The sequence below is a fragment of the Scylla paramamosain genome, chromosome 45, assembly GCF_035594125.1.
Source record: "Scylla paramamosain isolate STU-SP2022 chromosome 45, ASM3559412v1, whole genome shotgun sequence".
Taxonomy (NCBI): domain Eukaryota; kingdom Metazoa; phylum Arthropoda; class Malacostraca; order Decapoda; family Portunidae; genus Scylla; species Scylla paramamosain.
This window is the reverse complement of record NC_087195.1, coordinates 11,776,471-11,798,534: the sequence shown is the minus strand read 5'-3', so window position 1 is coordinate 11,798,534 and position 22,064 is coordinate 11,776,471. Positions and strand designations below refer to the sequence as shown.

Genomic DNA, 22,064 nt, shown 5'->3' with positions numbered 1-22,064 from the left:
ATAGACAAAAAACATAATTTCAGAACAACAACAACAACAACAACAACAACAACAACAACAACAACAAAACAATACTGTGAAACTGAAAATAAGGAGGTAAGGAAACAAGGAAAAGAAAAAGCATATTTTAAGAACAACAACATCAATAGCTAAAAAAATACAACAGAACATTGTGGAATAAAAAAAAAAAAGATAGAGACAAAAATAAAATATGTAAAAGCAGAATGTAAGAGCCATAAAAAAAAAAAATCTCGTGAAACATCTTTTGAATACAAAAAAAAAAAAAAAAGTGTTGAGTGTTTAAAAGAACAAGACAAAAGTGTGCATATGGTTGAAGCAAACGAGAGTCTTACGAGAAACAAAAGGCAATCGTTTCGGGAAAATGTGAGTATGATTGAGAATGATTTGAATACAATTTTACTACAAAAAAAGAGAGAAAAAAAAATCGTCATGGAAATTAAATACAGTGAAGACACGATGACATAATTATAAGATAGACAAACTTTCAAGTATTCGAGAAAAAACAAAGAAGTAATGGAAATAATAATAATAATAATAATGCAGCACAGGACTAAAACATTGGGAAGAAAGAAGTGGGAAGAAGAATAAGAGCAAGAACACAAGAGAAAGAAAGGGAAGGAAAAAAATAACGGAAGAAATAAGAAAAGTAATAATGGAATAAATAAGAAAAGTAGGAAAACGCTCAGAGAAAGGAAATAAAAGAACAAACAAACAAACAAACGAACAAACAAACAAACATACTAAAATACACAGACATAGAAAAATAAGAAAAAACAAAATTTACCGTAAAAATACAGAAGTAAAAAAAAAAAAAATCAACAAGTAAGAAAATATTACGAGAGAGAGAGAGAGAGAGAGAGAGAGAGGAGAGAGAGAGAGAGAGAGAGAGAGAGAGAGAGAGAGAGAGAGAGAGAGAGAGAGAGTCCTGACACCACCACCACCATGTACGAGGGACCTGCAGCCTGTACTTACCAGAGAACCCGCTGGACCTGAAGAGGGGGCCTGCTGGGGTACAACCTGCAAGACAACACACAGGGTGAGTACTGCGCGAGGAGGAGGAGGAGGAGGAGGAGGAGGAGGGAGGAGGAAGAGGAGGAGGAAGAGGAGGAGGAAAAGGACAGATTGCAGGTGTGTGTGTGTGTGTGTGTGTGTACGCGCGCACTAGATGAAAAGAGAACGGCATATATAAATTCATAAACTAAAAGGGAAGCTAACGATAAAATATTAGTGTATTTTAAGTAACTACTCGTTGTTTAAAACACTCATTCACCCTACAGGAAAATCTAACCTTTTGTCCTTATGTAACAGAAACGAGATTAAGTGAACATTAGGCATTAGTAATGATGGAGATGCAGAGAAGAGGAAAGGAGACGAGAGCAGTGAGAGAGGAAGGTAGACAGAAGGAAAGGAGAGGATAAGTAGAGAAGGCATAATAGGAGAAACTGGAGAGAGAGAGGAGAGAGAGAGAGGGGTATACGATGGAGAGAGAGGAGGAGGATCGGAGGCAGGGAAGGAAGGACGGAAGAGAGGGAAGGAAGGAGGATATGATTTAGAAACAAGGGAAAGATGAGGAAAATAAAAAAAAAAAATAGTGATGGATGAAAGATGGAATCAAATGGAAAGGGAGAAAAATAGAAAAAAAGTGGCAAAAGAAAACAAAAGACGAATAAAGAAATAAAAGAAGAAAAAAATACGTAGAGAGATGAAGTATGGAAGGAGATGGAAAAGAAAAGAAGGAAAGAATCAAGAAAGAAAAAAAAGATAAATATAAATGAAGAAATGAAGAAAAGGAAGAAGAAGAGAAAGATGAAAACAAAGGGAGAGAATGGGAAATGGGAAAGAGAAAAAGACGAGATGCAAAGAATGACAGGAAATGAAAGGGAAAGGAGAGTTTGCAAAGAAAGCGAGTGAGGGGAGAGGGGAAAAGAGACACGAGGGAGTCAAGGAAGGAAGAATTAGAGGAAGACCTGAAGTGAAGGAGTGAACAGCAGACACAAGTAACAATAACAATAATATTTCATGTCACCAAAGAAAAATATGGGTGTTACTTGTCACTAAAATAACTACTACTGCTGCTCCTTCCCCTCTTCCTCCTACTGCTACTACTATTACTACTACGACGTCATACCACCACCATCACCACCACTTACTTCTCCATCCCTCCTCATCACCACTGCTACCACTGCCACCACCACCACCACCACCACTAGCACTAGCACTAACACCCCCTCCCCCTCCCCCGCTGGCCTGGCACTGAGGAGCGGGTCCACCATGATGGCCTCGCCGCCTCGCTTGGGTGATGAGCCCAGACTGGTCAGCGTGTACCTACAGGTGAGAGAGAGAGAGAGAGAGAGAGAGAGAGAGAGAGAGAGAGAGAGAGAGAGAGAGAGAGAGAGAGAGAGAGAGAGAGAGAGAGAGAGAGAGAGAGAGAGAGAGAGAGAGAGAGAGAGAGAGAGAGAGAGATTTCAGATTTCAGATTTGTTTATTATCCACCAAAGTGGTTATTACTCAGGTTACAATAGATATTTAGTAATTACGATAGACACATCAATCACAATACATTCAGATACATAAGTCTCTTACAACTATTATATATTAATGTAAAAGATTTGATAAATTGTTTACCATTAAATCCCAAAGGTAAAAAGTCACAATAAAAGAAACACACATACTACACATGCACAAAAACATACATATAAAATAAAAATAAAAATAAAATAAAAATACAATAAAATAAGATAAAAGTATAAAATAGAGATATATTAGCGAGTAAAATTTTCTTGAAAAGATGACGATAAAATCCTCAGTCTGGCTTAAACATTATCTGTTAGCAGAAATTTCTCAATTCTAGCCTTAAAAGTGTTAAGAGAGGGTGCCTGGGTTAGGCGAGGTGGGAGCGCGTTCCACAGCTTGGCTCCTCGTACAGCAGTGCGCCTGTCTCCACTGTGTGTTTTTGTGTGTGGCACGTACAGGCTGTGCCTCTGTCTGGTGATGCTGCTAGTAACAGCTTGTCTACTGCTTAATGATAAAAACCATTCTGGGTAAAATCCTCGTAAAGCTTTAAAAATAGTTATACCTACTTGAAATACATGTTTCTGCTTTATTTTTAGCCATTTCAGTTCCCTGATAAATGGAGATATATGATCATATTTCCTTACTCCTCCCACTGCAACCCTTGCTGCAAAATTTTGCACTTTCTGCACATTAGATATTACAGTGTCACTTGCAGTTCCCCATATCCTAATACAATACTCAATTAAGCTAAGAACGAGTGTCTGTACAATAATGACCCTGGTTTGTTTATCTAAGCTGTCACCTATTCTGCTGATATACATTAAAATACCAATAGCTTTCTTATTTAACTCATTAGTATGGACATCAAAGAGCATAAAGCGGTCAATATAGACTCCTAAGTTTTTTACGTGTTTACTTTGGTATATGATGTTCCCATTAAAGTTGATCGTTGTGGTAGGTGGAATTTTAGATAATAGCTGACTGTTTCCTATAAAAATGCACTGAGTTTTAGAGGAGTTGAACATCAAACCATTTTTCAAAAAATAATCTCGACATTTCTCATGAGTGTCCTCAGTGTATTTCACAATTTGATTAATATCTTCAATAGTTCCCGAATGCAAAAATTGTGTGTCGTCAGCATATTGTATCAGGAAACAATCAACATGTTCATATAAGTCATTGACATAGATGCCAAATAAAATTGGTCCCAGGATCGAGCCTTGTGGGACCCCATAGCAAGTAGTTTTCTTTTTAGATATATTGTTTTCTAGACGAACTGACATACTTCTATTCATCAAATAATTATCAAACCAAAAGCAGTCAATATTTAATAGAGAGCACTTATTTAGAAGGAATTTATGGTTGACTGTGTCAAATGCTTTGGAGAGGTCACACAAGGTTAACAGAGATACTTTCTTGTTGTCCATATTTGCATACAATGCATCTGTGACGCTAGTGAGGGCCGTTTCAGTAGATAGTTTGGGTCGAAAGCCATGTTGACTCTTAGACAATAAATCATTAGATTCTAAGTAAAATGACAGCTGTTTAGCAACAATTTTTTCCAGTACTTTAGATATGATAGGTAGTATAGATACTGGTCTATAATTATTCACACTATCAGAGTCACCGTTCTTATATATTGGGACGACCAAGGCGTGTTTCCAGGCCTCAGGGAACACCCCCGTCACCAAGGACGTGTTGACGAGTGATGAGAGAGTGAGAGGGGTGAGAGAGAGAGAGAGAGAGAGAGAGAGAGAGAGAGAGAGAGAGAGAGAGAGAGAGAGAGAGAGAGAGAGAGAGAGAGAGAGAGAGAGAGAGAGAGAGAATTTCTACTTGTAATAAATTTGGTATTCATAAAAAAAAATCATAAAAAGTTCTCTCTCTCTCTCTCTCTCTCTCTCTCTCTCTCTCTCTCTCTCTCTCTCTCTCTCTCTCTCTCTCTCTCTCTCTCACCCCTCTCACTCTCTCATCACTCACCTTGTCTGTTTACCTGCTCGAATCAATTAGAAGCACCCCCCTTAACCTCCCCTCCCCTCACCCACGCAGGTTACCGGGGCTGGCCAGCTGCGCGGCGGGGGGCATGGACTCCCTCAAGGCCATGGTCCATAACAGGGAAGCTTACATGTGTGTGTGTGTGTGTGTGTGTGTGTGTGTGTGTGTGTGTGTGTGTGTGTGTGTGTGTGTGTGTGAATGAAACGAGGCAGGGAGACGAATTTTGGTTGAAAATGACACTTTCTGATGATGATGATCATCGTCATGATGGTAACAGCAGTAATAGAAGTAGTAACAGTAATAATAATAATAATAATAATAATAATAATAATAATAGTAATAATAATAATAATAATAATAATAATAATAATAATAATAATAATAATGATACTACTACTGCAACTAATAATAATAACAATAATAACAACAACGATAATAATAACTTAACAACAACAACAACTACTACTACTACTACTACTACTACTACTACTACTACTAATAATAATAATAATAATAATAATGATGATAATAATAATAATAATAATAATAATAATAATAATAATAATAATAATAATAATACCAGAGAGAGAGAGAGAGAGAGAGAGAGAGAGAGAGAGAGAGAGAGAGAGAGAGAGAGAGAGACTGAAGAAGGGAAGGAGGAGGAGGAGGAGAAAAGAGGGGAGGGAGAAAACTTGAATTACATCGCTTCGGGAGAGAGAGAGAGAGAGAGAGAGAGAGAGAGAGAGAGAGAGAGAGAGAGAGAGAGAGAGAGAGAGAGAGAGAGAGAGAGAGAGAGAGAGGATAGTAACAATCTCTCTCCTAATTAAGAGGGGGAAAGATTCACTGATTTACACCCTCGGAACATATTTTCGCGATCATGCCCCTGACTTTTCCTCCTCCTCCTCCTCCTCCTCCTCCTCCTTCCTCCTTTCCCCCTCCTCCTCCACCCTTCGTTTCCTTCCTCTCCCTCAATAGATCTTCCCTCTTTTCCGCTCTCTTGCTCTTTTCTCGAGTGAAGGTGTTCGTGAAAATTAAGCGCGTCTAAATTAAGCGTGTTGGTGTGGCGACCCTCTCTCTCCCTCTCCCCCGCTCTCACTCCTCTCCTCTCTTCTGGCCTCCCCCCACCCTTCAATATGTTAAGCGTCTATAGATCACACCAACAATGTTCCAGTCCTTGCTTCATGGTTCTCTCTCTCTCTCTCTCTCTCTCTCTCTCTCTCTCTCTCTCTCTCTCTCTCTCTCTCTCTCTCTCTCTCCTTCCCCGTGCTATTTAATTTTTCCCCTCTTTTCTCCTCTCTTTCAAGCATTTTCCCTTCCTTTTCTAAGTTGTCCTATTTCTCTCTCTCTCTCTTTTTCTTTCTTTCTAATCTTTTCCTTTCTCATCTCCCGTCATTGACCTATTTTTCTTTCTTTTCTTTCGTCCATCAAGTTAAGCGAGAGACAGAGAGAGAGAGAGAGAGAGAGAGAGAGAGAGAGAGAGAGAGAGAGAGAGAGAGAGAGAGAGAGAGAGGGGGGAGGAGGACAGAGCGGGGAAAGGGGTTTCTATTACGATTTTCATTATCTTCCCCCTTGTAATTATTTTCCTTTTCTTTCTCTTTTCATTCATCATGCTTCCTTTCCATCATTTTCCGATTTTACCCTTTCCCCCCTCTGTCCTCCTCCTCCCCCTCTCTCTCTCTCTCTCTCTCTCTCTCTCTCTCTCTCTCTCTCTCTCTCTCTCTCTCTCTCTCTCTCTCTCTCTCTCTCTCTCTCTCTCTCTCTCTCTCTCTCTCTATATATATATATATATATATATATATATATATATATATATATATACATATATACATATTGTCCCGCGAGTTAAGGGACATACTTCGGGATTTGATAGTTTAAGTAATTCTAAGTCAAAAATACTTTATAGGCATATGCTGTGTTTTGCTTATTTTTGCGAGAAATTAACATGCTGTTGTGTTTCAGGGGGTGGGGGGTAGGCCTCCACCTCCCCCTTCCCGCCTTGGCGCGCTAAAACCTCGTGGTGCCGCGCTGCAGTTTTTATTTATTTATTTATTTATTTATTTATTTATTTTTGTGTACAATCTATGCAGTAGAAGTCGTACAGGAGACAGAAAATGACAGACTAAAATTTTGTATGTGTCAGTGAAGAAAATGTACAGGTAACACAGCAATATAGTGGTTAAGTGCTATTTCTTTTAATCATACATGGCAACACACTGCAACTTTCATTCCGCCAACTGTTTACGCTTTGACATGTAAGTGACAGGGCGCCCCATCAGGTGGCTGCCAAAGTGCAACTCTTCGCTACGTTGAAGGTGCCTTTCACATTCAGTAACAGTGAGTATTCGGACATGATATTCATTCTGTGGTGGGAATGCCCGGGCTGGTGCAGGAGGATAAAGACGCAGGCATCCAGACAGAAGACACCCAGATATAAGTGTTCTACAGAATGTGTCTGCTTCTTGGTGAGAAAGAATGTTTCCCCAGTACTTCTGCTGAACGTACTGGAGCAGCTCAACACAGTACCACTTTAAAAGAATATCAAATAATTTAAATAATCTTTACGGGAGAGGCAAGAACGCTGGGCAGTCGTCACGAATCTGGTGAGTTGCCACGTATGTTTAAAATGTAGCACTTAACAACCACTACATTGCTGTATTACATGTACATTTTCTTCATTGACTCATACAAAAAAATAATTTATCATTTGCTGTTTCCTGTAAGGCTTTGACTGCATAGATTGTACACAAAAATGATCACTTGATGCTGCGCGGCGCCACTCGTAACGTAGCGAGCCAATGAGGGAAAGGAAGGAAGCGGAGGCCCACCCAGGCGAGCGGTTCCTGACACACACAACTTATACGTCAATTTCTTGCAAAATAAAGCAAAACACACCATTTGTGTATAAAATATTTTCGAATTGGAATTACTTGAACTATCGGATCCCGAAGTATGTAACTCGAGGGACACCCTGTATATATTCGCGCGCGTGTGTAATCCTTTGTAATACAACTTTTCTGCTCAATAGACCTGTATACTTGATGCAATTATATACTACTACTACTACTACTACTACTACTACTATTATTATTACAACAACAACAACAACAACAACAACAACAACAACAACAACAACAACAACAACAACAACAACAACAACAACAACAACAACAACAACAACAACAACAACAACAACAACAACAACAACTACTACTACTACTACTACTACTACTACTACTACTACTACTACTACTACTACTACTACTACTACTACTACTACCACTACTACTACTACTACTACTACTACTACTACTGTTGCTTCAGCAGTTACTATTATGATCAGTACGAGTCATCACCACTACACCTAAAGTAACTATTACTGCAGGAATAACGAAACAGTATTAATAGCAACAATAGATTGAAAATGAAAAGTTTTTCTCGTGATCAAAGAGAATTCCTGCTTCATAACGTCAACAGTTGGTCAGGTTAGCAAGACAATACTACTTATCTTCCACCAACTCTTCACACTTAAGCTATTATTTGATTAATAGTCAGAAATATGCTTGTTACAACCTTCACCATCTGGTGTTCCTTCAGTGCATCCACAATACTTCTCTTTAGTCTTCGTGTCAGTGCATCCACAATACTTCTCTTTAGTCTTCGTGTCAGTGCATCCACAATACTTCTCTTTAGTCTTCGTGTCAGTGCATCCACAATACTTCTCTTTAGTCTTCGTGTAGTTATCACATTAATACCACACATCCTTTACGTAGCCTCACATTGAAGGTATTATTATATCTGTTATCTGATATGTACTTCTCGTTACACCCATCGCCCTCATTGCTTCATTCAGTATTCAGTGCCTCTGTAATCCTTTTCATCCTTTCCCTCCACCATCTTGTCAAGTTATCCTATTAATTACATATTTCTTGTAGTAACCTAACATTCAATGTATTATTATATTTTTTATCTGAAATGTACTTCTCGTTACAGCCATCACCCTCATTGCTTCATTCAGTATTCAGTACGTCTATCATCCTTTTCGTTCTTTCTCTCCGCCATCTCGTCAAGTTATCTTGTTTATTACAAACATTACAGTAAATCCACCTCTGTCACCTCAGACGATATAACAAATCTGACAGAAATTAAACCCATACATTCTTCTAAGCACCAAAAATCACACATAACAAACAACACTAAGAATTGAGACTGAACAGCGCAGTAGCGGAGAGAGAGAGAGAGAGAGAGAGAGAGAGAGAGAGAGAGAGAGAGAGAGAGAGAGAGAGAGAGAGAGAGAGAGAGAGGTGCGTGGGGGGTCGTGTCCTAACATATCACTGTAATATTATATCGCCCATAGAATCACCGCCTCTCTCTCCCCTATTTCCTTCTCTCTTCTCCTCAGTGTTCATCCTTTTCTCTTCCTTCTTCCTTTTTCCTTCATCCGTGATTCTTTTCCTCCTTCTCTTTTACTGATATCTTACTCCTTCCTCCTCCTCCTCTTCCTCCTTCTCCTCCGCGTCTCTTATTGTTCATCTTTACTTCTCTCTCTCTTCTCCCTTTATTAATATCATTCCTCCTTCCTCCCTCCTCCTTCTCCTCTTCCTCCTCCTCTTCTCTCTTTCACTTTCATTTCTTGTCCATGTTCATCCTCATTCCTCTTCCTCTTCCTACTCTATGTTTATCCCTACTCCTCTTCCTTCTCCTCCTTCTCTCCTCATCGTTCATTTTTACTCTTCCTCCTCCTCTTCCAGTACACTGATACACCTTCTTTCTTCTTCTCTTCCTTCTACTTCCCCTACTCATCCTCCTCCTTCTCTTCCTCCTCCTCCTCCTCTTCTTCCTTCTCCTTTTCCTCTTCCTCCTTCTCATCATTCTTACACCTCAACATTCGTCATAAACACCTTTTCTCTTCTTCTTCTTCTTCTTCTTCCTCTTCTTCCTCCTCCTCCTCCTCCTCCCTTTACCCAGAGGTTAAGATAATGCTCCGCTAACTGCCTAACTCCCTCAGCCAATCAGCGGCCGCCAATTATCCTGTTAGGGAGGAGCCAATGGCGGGGTGGCAGTGATTAGGTGGTTAACTGATGTAATGAGGAGGAGGAGGAGTAGGAGGTGTTGGTAATGGTGGAAATGGTGATAGTGGAGGTGGAAGATAGATAAAGAGAAGAATAAAAGTAGTGGAGAGAAAGAAGATAGAGAAAACGAAGAGGAGGAAGAGGAGGAGGTAATGGCGCTGATGGGTCATTAGAGGAGGCAGCAATTAATGGCAGGTTATAATGGCGCACTTTCATTGATATCTGGTGCATCGCCTTGTGTTCCTTAATCGGATGGTGATGGCGGTGATAGTGGTGGTGATGGTGGTGGTGGCGGAGATAATGGACTGGGAGGGAGGAACAGTGGTGGTGGTGATAGTTGTGATAAGCATGGTGATGATGGTGGTGGTGGTGGTGGTGGTGCAGATATCTGTGAAGAAGGAATGGTGTTGGTGGTAATAGTAATGGTGGTGGTGATGGGTTTTCCCTGTTGGTGTCACTGGTGGTGTGTTGTAGCCGTGCTCTCTCTCTCTCTCTCTCTCTCTCTCTCTCTCTGTGTGTATGTATGTATGTCACTTACGTATTTCAGCAGACGAGCAACAATGGAGGCAGGCAAAACCCACGATACTTCCACACACAAATCAACAACGCAGAATCTTGTGAGTGGATCTCCTCTATCTGCTTCCCCTTCGTTCCTCCCAACCTGTATTCCTCCGCTCACCCTCCCTTCACTCCTCCCCTCCCTTGGACACGTCACGCCTGCCTGTCACGCAAAGTTGGCTAACCTCTGTGTAATCATGAACATTTCAGTGGAGGTCTAAATCTTTTATTTGTTTGGTAAGTGTGGGTGAAATATTTACAACTGATGTCACTCGTTTATTCACTAAAATATAACACGGAACTAGAAAACTGGTGGAGGGAGGGTAGAGGAAGGGGAGTGGAGGGTGCAGAGAGTGTCAGGAAGAGCGAGGGTGTAGCAGGGAAAGTACTGGTCTGTGCTGCGTGTAGGAAGTGACTTTAGTGGCAGCGTGAAGGCGAGGACACGAGTGAGGTGCTGGCAGGCTGACTGACGTGAGTGTGGTGAGGTGAGGTGAGGTAACCGTGCACTTTCAGCCAGTCAAGTAGTGGCGGCAAGAAGGAACAGCTCCAGTTGAAGTTTTCCCACTGAATTATTGTCATCTTTCTCTTGTCTCCTCCTCCTCTGCGTTGTTCTCCTTCTATTTCTTGGTCTTTCATCGTTACGTTCACTCATTTTCATTTCTATAAATAAACAAAATAACAATAACTTGCTACCTATATTTTAAAACAAACTTCATATTGCTCCCTGCCTCCCTCCCCGCTCAGCTGTTCAGTGACGACGTCTGCTCACACCAAGTCACGCAGAGCAGGCTAACCACCTCACTAACTCGTTAACTCTAATTTTCATTATTTCACCCGATCTTTCAACTTGCTTCTTCAATGTTTCAGTGTTTCAGTGCTTCAGACGTGTGCATAAATCACTGTTACATGTATTGCTGTATCTCTGAGGTATCTTGAAGGGGGTGACAGGAGTGAGAGGGGAGAAGGGGGCAGGAAGAGGGAAAGGTGAAGGAGGAGGCGTGTTGCAAGGGTCGTGATGCCAGGGACGTGGTGAAGCTGAGCAGGAATCAGTCACCAAGTGTGAGACGATGAGCACTAAGGCCTGTACTCTCAAACATTTCTGCGCCGCATCTCCGCTACACTGAAAAGGCTCTAGTTGAAATCATTCGTATTTTTATTTATTTATTTATTATTTTTTTTACTGCTCTAGTGACAGGCAAAAAATATTTCTACGTTATGAACAGGAGAAACACTCTTGAGCATGGTTTATTGTTATCAGAATACTCTTAATACTTATCCTCGGGTTAACAAGCGAGGAGACAAGGGAAGGTAAGGTGTGGAATCCCTGGTGTCTCAGTGTTCCTGCCTGCCTGAGTGAGGGATGTCACGCACCACCCACTGAGAACACCACCTTAGTTTTTTCCTCGCAGCTTTGTGTTCTTCCTTCCTCAGTTTCCTTTTTAGCCTCCACCTCCTTCTCCTCCTCCTCTTCTTCCTCCTCGTCGCAATGTTTCGCCCTTCCCTCCCTTTTTCCTTCATTTTTTTTATCCTCCTCGTCTTCGCCGCCTTCCGTTCATCCTTCCTCGTTTTGTCTCGGTCAGAAATATTGGTCCTTTAGCGCCAAGATCCGGGGAGTGGGCATGTCTCGCTTTCCCTATCCTTTAAAAAGTGAATTTGGTGGTGATGGGAAGGCTTCTGCTTGTAGGTCACGGCGCGCGGCTTCCATCCACACCACCGCGTTATTGTTGTTGTTGTTGTTGTTGTTGTTGTTGATGGTGGTGGTGACGGTAGTGGTGGTGGTGGTGGTGATGTTTCTTCTTCTCTCTCCCTTTTTTTCCTTCTTCCTCTTCTTCTTTCATGCTCTTGTTCTTCTTCTTTCATCCTCTTTTCTTCTTCTTTTCCTTCTTCCTCTTCTTGCTCTTCTTCTTCCTGTTGTTCTTTCTTCTTCCTACTACTACTACTACTACTACTACTACTACTACTACTGCTGCTGCTGCTGGTGGTGCTGGTGCTGGTGCTGGTGCTGCTGCTGGTGCTGCTGCTGCTGCTATTACCGGCACTGCCACTTGTTGTTAGTCATTGGTACAAGTTGGTTGCGTGAGTGGAATTCATGTTTGTGTGTTGTTTTTCCCTTCGTGCCTCGCCTCGCCGCGTATTGTATTTTATTTCATTTTATTTTTTGCTTTTTCTCACTGAAAGGTGTTGTGTTGTGATGAAAGTGTGTAGGTGTGTTTGTGTCTCGACTGGAAAGGTTTTCTTTTTAGTCTTAAGATTGGTCTGCGCCCTCTTTGTTTTACTGCTTCCTGTTTCACTGCCTGAGTAGTTGTGAGAAATTGTTCTGTTTTTTTCAGTCCTGTACAGCATCAGCATTGTTACTGGAGGTATTACATCGTGTCTCTTGCAAAAAATAAGATAGGAATCGTATTGTGTAGGAGAAGATTTAATCATATTTTTAGTAATGATTACTCATGAAGCCGTGTCCTCCGTCATTAGATAGAAAACCACGCACAGTTTTATGAGATTTGTACTGGCGGGACTCGGCGTGGCGGCAACGTGTTCACTGCTCTCGACGGAAAGACAGCGGCGCTCCTCTGCTGGTCTTACACTCATGCCATTGTAATAGTGCCCATGTACTTATTTAAATATTTACACACACACACACACACACACACACACACACACACACACACACACACACACAAGCAGACATACAAACAGACAGACGTTGACAGGGAAGCTGACACACACACACACACACACACACACACACACGGTAGGAAGAGCATCACAGTGTTTGTTCATCGTCGTCTCATCACATTGTGAAGGCCAGGCGTGTGCCAGTAAAGAGCGTCTGCAGGTGGGGAGCCAAACACCACTGCCTCTTTTTGCTGATGGCTATAACTCTATATAGAAGTGTTCAGAAGAAGAGAGGAGAATTTATGAATAAACAAAGGAGAGGCCAAATAAATAAGAGGAAAAAAAAAAAGACGAGAAGAGAGGTAAGGCGGAGGGAGGAGGCTCAGGTAGAAGGAAAGACACAAGGAGGAGGAGTAGGATGGGGGCCATAAGGGTGTTTACTGGTAGTCATCTGCAGTACCTTAAACCTAATGAGGATAATACACCTTTGCGTAGATGAGTGGAACGGACTCAGTAATCATGTTGTTAGTGGTGGGACATTAGGGAGCTTTAAGAGAAGATCAGACGGGTTGATGGATGGGGATGATAGGTGGAAATAAGTGGGTATATTTCACACAGGGACTGCCACGTGTAAGCCTGGTCGCTTCTTGCAGCTTCCCTTATTTCTTATGTTCTTATGACTCACTGACTCTCTGATTCTGCGTCGTCATTTTGCTCTTAACACACCTTTGTTATTTTTTTCCACACAAATAAATATTCAGATTTGCCTCGATAATGCATCACGTTTTATTTCTTTATCGGAATACGTGTTAGATTGATAAATCTTAAAATATTTAAGTGTTGTAACATTGACTACATTGGCGGCTGCAGAATTACAGACAGACATGAAGACGGAGAGAAAGAGGAGAAAAGCGACAAGGAAACAAGAAGAACTAGAATGAAAAGTCACTTTGAGATAAAGATGAAAGGAGACGAAGGAAAACAAAGATAGAAATATGACAGCAAAACCAGAAAACTTCCATAAACAAAAAGATCAACAGAAAATTAAAGTATTTTACACGTAATTTACTATAAACGTTTGTTAGTCTTGCAGCCAATTAGAATGTATGACAATCATAAAATTAATGCACGAAATAAAAGATAATTACTGATTTTCTCTGAGGCGGCCAGTGTGAGGCGTGCAGAGTGAGGCGGCCAGTGTGAGGCGTATACAGTGAGGCGGCCAGTGTGAGGCGTATACAGTGAGGCGACCAGTGTGAGGCGTGCAGAATGAGGCAGCCAGTGTGAAGCGTGCAGAGTGAAGCGTGCGGGCTGAGGCGGTGCAGGGCTGAGGGGAACAGGGTCACCCTGAGCTAAAAAACAAACAAGTCGAGACGTGTCAGAGAGGAAGCGTGCAGGCAAACAATGATCACAGCTCTCTCTCTCTCTCTCTCTCTCTGGTTCTTTTATTGTTTTTTTTTTGTTGTTGTTATTGTTGTTGTTCCTTTTTCCTTTTCCGCTTCCTCTTTCCCTTTCTCTTTTCCTTTCTCTCTATTTCATTCTATATTTTTCCTCCTCCTCCTCCTCCTCCTCCTCCTGGCCTTATGCTTTGTTATATCATCTCTTTACTTTTTAGTTTTCTGGTGTTCTTACTTATCCTCTGTAGTCTTGTGTAATCCTCCTCCTATCCTCCTCCTCCTCCTTCTCCTCCTCCTCGTAGAGATTATGACAGGACGGGCGTGTTGGCGTGGTGGTGGTGGTGATGCTGCTGGAATGTTAAAAGGAAAGCTATGGGGAGTCTGGCAAACATCAGAGAGAAGCTTTCCTGATTTTGTGTTTTGAAGAGTGTGGGAAGGTGAACGCGGTGTGGAATGCAGGAAGGGTGTTGGCAGTGATGCTGTTTGTGGTAGTGGTAGTTGTAGTGGGAGTAGTGGTGGCAGCGATACTAGTAGTCGTGGTAGTGGTAGTAGTAGTAGTAGTAGTAGTGGTGGTGGTGGTGGTGCTGGTGGTGGTAGTAGTAGTAGTAGAAATGGTGGTGGTGGTAGTAGTAGTAGAAATGGTGGTGGTGGTGGTGGTGTAGTAGTAGTAGTAGTAGTAGTAGTGGTGGTGGTGGTGGTAGTGTAGTAGTAGTGTAGTAGTAGTAGTAGTAGTAGTAGTAGTAGTAGTAGTAGTAGTAGTAGTAGTAGTAGTAGGAGTGGTAGTAGCAGTTGTAAATATTTTTCTTTGTAATTGTAGTTATATTATAATAATGATAACGGTAATAGTAATGATGATGATAATAATAGTGATAATAATGAAGATGTTAATTATAATAATAATAATAATAATAATAATAATAATAATAATTTACGAACAATAATAATGATGATCGTGGTAACAAAATAGCAAGAAGAGTGTGTGTGTGAGGCAGTTTCAAGGTCTGTACACATTTACGAAAACTCGCAAATTCTCCTTTATTTTCTGTTTAGTTTCTTGAAATCTAACTTGATGATTCTATAAATGCGAACTGAATACCGACAAAACTAAAACAAACTTGTAAAATAAGCAAAGATCCGTCTGGAAAAAAAAATATATATACTGTACACACACACACACACACACACACACACACACACACACACACACACACACACACACACACACACATATTTGACGTTCACACAGAGAAATCTTGTGGTTATGATAGTAAATTTAGTAGTAGTAGTAGTAGTAGTAGTAGTAGTGGAAGTGATCGTAGTGGTGGTGGTGGTGGTGGTGGTATCATATTTCCAGTTTGAGAAATAGGTTGAATTATTAATGACCGTGAAGTGTATTACAAAAATCAGAATACTTGGTGTTAGTGAGTATTAAGGTCTTGAAATACTGTTGTCATTCCCCGGGGAGTGCGCGGCACTAATCCCGCAGCATGATGAAAGGCACCAAGCCATCCTTAGAAGAAATACTAATTACAGACTTTACAGGCAATAAGGAGTGAACAATAAGGTTAATGCGTCATTTTAATACAATTCATAAAGGTTTAGCTGCTTACCACCACCACCACCACCACCACCACCACTACTACCGCCTCCTCCTCCTCCTCCTCTTCTCATATATCCTCCTTCGTATGGATCTTCTGTTTCATCATCACCATCATTACCATTCTTCTTGCAGTGATCGCCTTTCTCTTCTCCCTTCCTCCTCCTCCTCCTCCTCCTCCCTTGCATTTAGTTTTTCTTCCTTCTCCTTTCCGGCTTTCCCTTACCCTTTTCCTTTCCTTCTTAGCACCTGTCTCTCGATCTGCCTGTCTGTCGTTCAGTCTCGCCGTCGGTCTGTCTGAAAGCCTGCATGTCTGTCTATTTGTTTTTGTCTGTTATTTTTTTTTTTATGTCAGTGTCTGTTTTTATCCGTCTGTCTGTCTGCCTGTCTCTGTCTGTCTTTCTCTATGTATGTATGTATGTATGTATGTGTGTGTGTACGAGTATGTATCACCTACATTGATGACTATATGCGCCTAAAGTTACAAACCTTAATTTACGTAATTCCTCACGGCGCCTGGGTCGGTCTGTGTGTGTTCATATTTCGTGGAATTGTAATGAACACTTGATAGTTGACTTATGGTATTGCACATTACCTCCTATGCTTATGATTCCTTAATGTACACCAAATATATTAAGTAGTTAGTTTCTTACATACTTAGAGGCATAAATCATTATTTTATTTATTTATTTATTTATTTGTTTGTGAGTGGTAAAGGCGCGAAGTGTTTGATGTGCCACAAGTCAGCAAGACACGTAGACTTTGTGAACACATCAAGAAAACTTGCAAACTGTACAGTGAAACATGTCTGTGTGCCTCTTACTTAATTCAATGTAATCCGATTGAATTACAAGTAGTACACACTCTGGTTGTCAGAAAACGATGTCAGTGGGATGCTGCCGCTGTCACTGGTGAGCAGCGCTGCTCACTGCTCACATCACCACGCACACTTCCCAAGTTGGATTTTCTTATTACCCAAAAAACTCTTCCAGACAATATAACAAATGTGTTTAACATTAACTGGTGACCGATAGGCAACACTGGAGATCACTTTGGCTATGAAATTCATGTTCAGGAATGGTGAAGTTCAGAATCACCACGACAGGCCTGCCCTCCATAATGAATTACGAAATATTTATAAGTTTTCAAATGATTAATGGAAGCAAGCAAGCTCCGCATTTTCTTTGAAGGGTATGTCTTTTACTGTAATGCATAAGTTATTAAGGGAGAACTGATTTTAGATGTTTTGTTAAGGTTCCTTATTACACGATAGTTATTATATCATATAGCTTAGACTGGCACTGCTGCCTCATGAATGTGTCAGTGAATGTGTCCTTGAAACAGTCTTATCCATTGTGCCGATGTTGTCTGCATCATGTTCACTGTCACTGCGAAGGGTCATGACACTACTCATGCCACAAAAAAGCGGTGAAGAAACAATAGGTTAACAAACGGATAAAACTTCAGATGCAATGTTATCATTAAGCAATGTTATCATTAATGCTTCGTTTCTGTTATGGAAAATGAAAGATGAGAGGCTTCTGAAAACACCAACATACAAAGCGATTAATCTTAAAACATAAAACTCTTGTGAATTTAGTATTATACAAACTAGTCGTGTCGTTACTCTTCAAGGCAGAATTAATCTCTCTCTCTCTCTCTCTCTCTCTCTCTCTCTCTCTCTCTCTCTCTCTCTCTCTCTCTCTCTCTCTCTCTCTCTCTCTCTCTCTCTCTCTCTCTCTCTCTCTCTCTCTCTCTCTCTCTCTCTCGTTGCTCTTAAGAGTGATGTATACTGCATCTTGAAGTTGTCTGTAAAGAATTTCATTGGAATTCTAAACCTAACCACATACATATACATATATTTATTATCTAGTACTTCCTTTATAAGTGTGAATTCTTGGAATTAACACTGGACTGTGAAAAACTAAATATATAATATGTACGTGTTTCTAGTCAGTTTATGAAACAAAATAATGAATAGCGTGTGCACTGGTGGTATACAGGGTGTAACGCGAGTTTCTGCAAATACTGGAAGGGGGAAGAACGTGTAATTCTAAGTAGGAAACCAGAGAGAGAGAGAGAGAGAGAGAGAGAGAGAGAGAGAGAGAGAGAGAGAGAGAGAGAGGACAACCACACACCAAAAATACCTCTTCATATTAATTAACTTTGCCTTTGTACTCAAGACGACAAAACTTTCCCAACTTTCCCAACAAGAAGAACCTTGTACCTTCCTCCCAAGGCCTCACCCGCCTCTCCTGTGTGGGTGGTGGGTGAGTCATTAATATCCGCAACCGTAACCTTCTCCTCCTCTTCCTCCTTTTCCTCCTCCTCCTCCTTGTCACACGGACTCCTCCCTCTCAGTCCAGATTTCTTCCTCCAGCCTCTCGGATCTTCAAGATTTATTACTGATTTTATTTGCTACTCTCAATCATTACCATATTAGGGTTTGTTATCTTCCTCCTCCTCCTCCTCCTCCTCATCCTCCTCCTCCTCCTCTTCTTTCACTTCATACTAGTCCTCGTCTTTTTCCTCCTCCTCCTTCTCCTCATCATCCTCCTCCTTTTCCTCCTCCTCCATCTGCTCCTCCTCCTTCTCCTCCTCCTCCTCCTCTTCCCCCTTCATGTTGCAGAAATATTTCCCTCTCAGTGTATATTTCTTGCTGTAACATCATTGCTCGTCATGGTTCAGCATTTCACATTTCGTCTTGTCACAATTACTACTGCATCATTAAGGTCAGCAATAACACAACGCAGTACTAATTCAGCTCTCCATGTACAGTATATAGTGTGGTGTGCACGTAAATCTCCGGTGTTTGAAGCGCCGGTGATGAGGAAAATCAGTATAAAAAGGATGCATTAAGCAGGTACTACTCTGCGTTGTGTGAAAAACAAAATAGTAATTCAGGGTTGTATTTCCACAGCGCACTCAATATTCGCCGACTCAATATTCCCCGGAACGTGACCGCTGTATATTTCTTTTTTTTACATAAATTAAAGTTTCTTGATTTTCTCTTGATTTCCAGATTCTTGCATATCACATATTTCCGGTTACTGATAAGTCATAAATTTCGAAGGGACCCGGATGCTCGATAGACACAGTTCCGTTTTTTAATTGAATTCTCTTCCAAAATTATTACAATACTTCGTTTTCCGGGTCCGGAGAGATATATATTTTGATCATGTGTATGGTATTGTTCCCTAGCTTGTATTTTATCCGGATATTTTCACCCGTCACTAAACAGAAGGTAGTCGTTATATCTATGTGCGCTACGTGCGTATATGTCCTTCATATTAGTGAGAGTTCCGTGTGCTGTGTGCCCGCCAACTTTGATTCCAAGTCGTGGCTCTTTTTTGCAGCACGTGTTTTGATCCTGCAATTACACACCACGAGGAATGAATCTCTGCGTGTTCATCTGTGTGCTGATTGTTTGTGATGGAGCGACACTGAACACACCGCCCCTCGCCTCCCTCAGCTGCCCGCCTGGCTGATTGCCTGTTTGGTTGATTGACTTGCTGGCGTGGTAGCAGGCGGGCAGGCGGGATGGCTGACTGGCTCTTTGGTTGCCTGCCTGGCTTGTTAGGTTACTGTGCGTTAGTGTGTGTGTGTGTGTGTGTGTGTGACAGGCTGGACGGTTGGGAGGAAAGCTGTGTGACTGGCTAGCGTTTGCGTTGGATGGTTGCATTGGTGAGTGATTGGTTGGATGATTGGCTGGCACAGAGAAAGACTAGATGGTTTAGTGTGTGGATAAGTAGGTGGGTGACTTAAGTGATCAGTGAATGAATTGGTATAAGCTTTTATGGGTGGTTGTATATATGAATAAGGGCAAGGTGGCTGGCTGGCTGCGCTGCTCAGTGGATGGCTTAGTGGAGCGGCTGGCTAAATTGGGTGGTTGTTAGACTAAGTAGACTGGCTTCGTTAGGTGGCTAAGTGGCTGGCTTAGCTGGGTGGATGGGTGGCTGATGGCTGGCTTGGTTGGGTTGTGGATACGTGTCTTCGCTAGGTGGCTTGGGTGGGTGGTCTCGCTAGGTCTCAGCGAAGCCACTCAGCTGGCTGAGTGGCTGGCTTGGGTGGGTGGCTGAGTGGCTTGGTTGGGTGGCTGGTGGCTGGCTTGGTCACGCACGCTTACACCAATTGCTCACCGCCGCCCCAAGTCGATACCAGCAGCTGATTGCCACTCACTACTGCCGTCCAGCCTGGCCCAGGGTGTCATACTGGCCCTTTTTCCCTTCATTCGCACCACATAACGCATACAAACCCCTCGTCAAGAACGCAATTCATATCTTTCCTCGTTCCCCAGTAGCTGCTGATCATCCCTTCGCGTGTAGTTTTAGGTTAGATCACCGACAGAAATGCATGTTTTTCTCGCAGGTTTACGAGCTGTATGTAGTATTCCGTGAGGTGTGCCCGTGAGGGGGACTCTCTGTGTGTTTGGGCGAAGGCGACGTTTGAATGCATCGTGCGGTTGGCAGCCGGGCGTTGAAACATGGCGGGGAACTTGTTATCTCAGTGGGCCGGCACCGTCAGGGAGGTGCCAGAAGGAATGTGCAGGATTTTATAAAACGGGTAATCGCGAATCCGATTACTTGCCCTGTTGGATTCGTGGGATTCGAATCCTCCACGAATCCTATGTACTCTTAAGTTCTTAACAAGCCCCGGGCGCCCGAGTTCTTCCTATTGTCTGCCAGGCGCGAGATTCGTTGGTGCTTGCAAGGGAATCCAAGCACGGACAGAATCCAGGGTTCCCCTCCACCTGTCACAAACATCACGACTCTCGCCCTTTGCCTACAATTTGCCGAGATGCAGACCGTCTTTCCCATGATGCTTACCAAGGATATAATATATCCTATATACTATATATACTATAACTGCACATGTATTTTCATGATTGCATATTTATATCATGGAAATCATATATATATATATATATATATATATATATATATATATATATATATATATATATATATATATATATATATATATATATATATATATATATATATATATATATATATATATATATATATATATATATATATATATATATATATATATATGCCGTGGTATGATGTCACATGAAATTGTCGAATCAGCTCCAACGAAAGAGATGTTGACTTTGGCAACACTATAAGCTTCCACATGTCGCTAGCGTACACAAGTAAATTTCCTAACAAGCCCCTCAGACCTCATTGTTTATATGCTCCAAAAGCATCATTAATAACATCATACAGACTTTATCAATGTACAAATCAATTTACTCTTACGTTGTTCACCATAATTATTTTTACTCATGAATCAAGAGACCTCGTCTGAGGACAAGATTCTATACCAGATTCTAGAATCCTGACACAGTAATCGGATTCGTATCGCCTCTCAGGACCCTTGTGGGTGTCTGCTGCAGCTTCCGACTTGACAGAAGCCTGATTACCTCTCAGCCAAGGACATCACCACCGCGGAATCTCGCAGTGTTTCTTTGTATTCCCGCGCTGGATGTTCCGCTGCCGAAGTATCTGGAAATGTAAATTCTTGTGTTTTTTTTTTTTTTTCTGGAAAACTGGATGCAAATTCTAGTTGATGTTAGAAGGATGGAAATTTCCTGGTCCCGTCGAGGGAAGCATTCCTCGTTATAGGACAATGCTGCCATTTGTTCACCTGTAGACCTCCGACGATACACTCAAAGGAAAAAAGGTGTCATAATTACTAGTAAAGTGCTTTTTTAAAGATGCCCCTCAAAAGTGTCCCTCGATTGTTATCATGTCACTATGTGTCCCTCACGCGCCCCTCCCTCCCCTGTGCTGCGCCTCGCTTCCCTGTAGGTCCCTCTGAGTGCCGAGGAAATGTAGGTCAGCCCTTCGAAGTATCCATTGAGGCACGCCGTCTCTTCCCTATCACAGTTTAAGTAAAAAAAAAGGAAAGACGAATTCTGGAAGGATAGAAAATATGTTCCAGTAATTCCCAGGCGCCAGTACCAACCACTTCAGCTCCTCCAGCGCAAAGTGAGTTTAACTGTCAAATGAAATTGTGGGTCACGACCACGCTTAGCTGACACCTGGGAGGCATTAAGGAAAAAAAATAAATCTCCGCAAATGAAAGGTGCATGCAGCAAGCACTCGCCTCTGTTGTGGAAGCCTGAGTGGGCCGCTGTCTCGCCTGCGGTATCGGAATATCGTCGCCGAATAAAAATAATTTCCCTCTCTTTCGAATCAAAGGAAATAAAAAGAAAAAAAGTGACAGCTCGCGAAGTTTAATGAACCTCACCGGTGGAAATTATATTCCGAAAACGTGTAAAAAAAAACTGCA

At 41.7% G+C, this 22,064-nt stretch overlaps 1 long non-coding RNA gene across 1 annotated transcript in view; it reads right to left on the bottom strand.

Moving 5' to 3' along the window:
- Positions 1-10,253, bottom strand: part of LOC135094461 (uncharacterized) — a 20,146-nt gene extending 9,893 nt beyond the window's left edge. Inside the window, exons 1-2 of the long non-coding RNA XR_010263823.1 lie at positions 10,135-10,253; positions 994-1,038 (exon numbers count right to left, since the gene is read on the bottom strand). This is a non-coding gene — a long non-coding RNA (uncharacterized LOC135094461). The remainder of the gene's footprint in view (positions 1-993; positions 1,039-10,134) is intronic.
- Between the last annotated feature and the right edge of the window lie 11,811 nt (positions 10,254-22,064).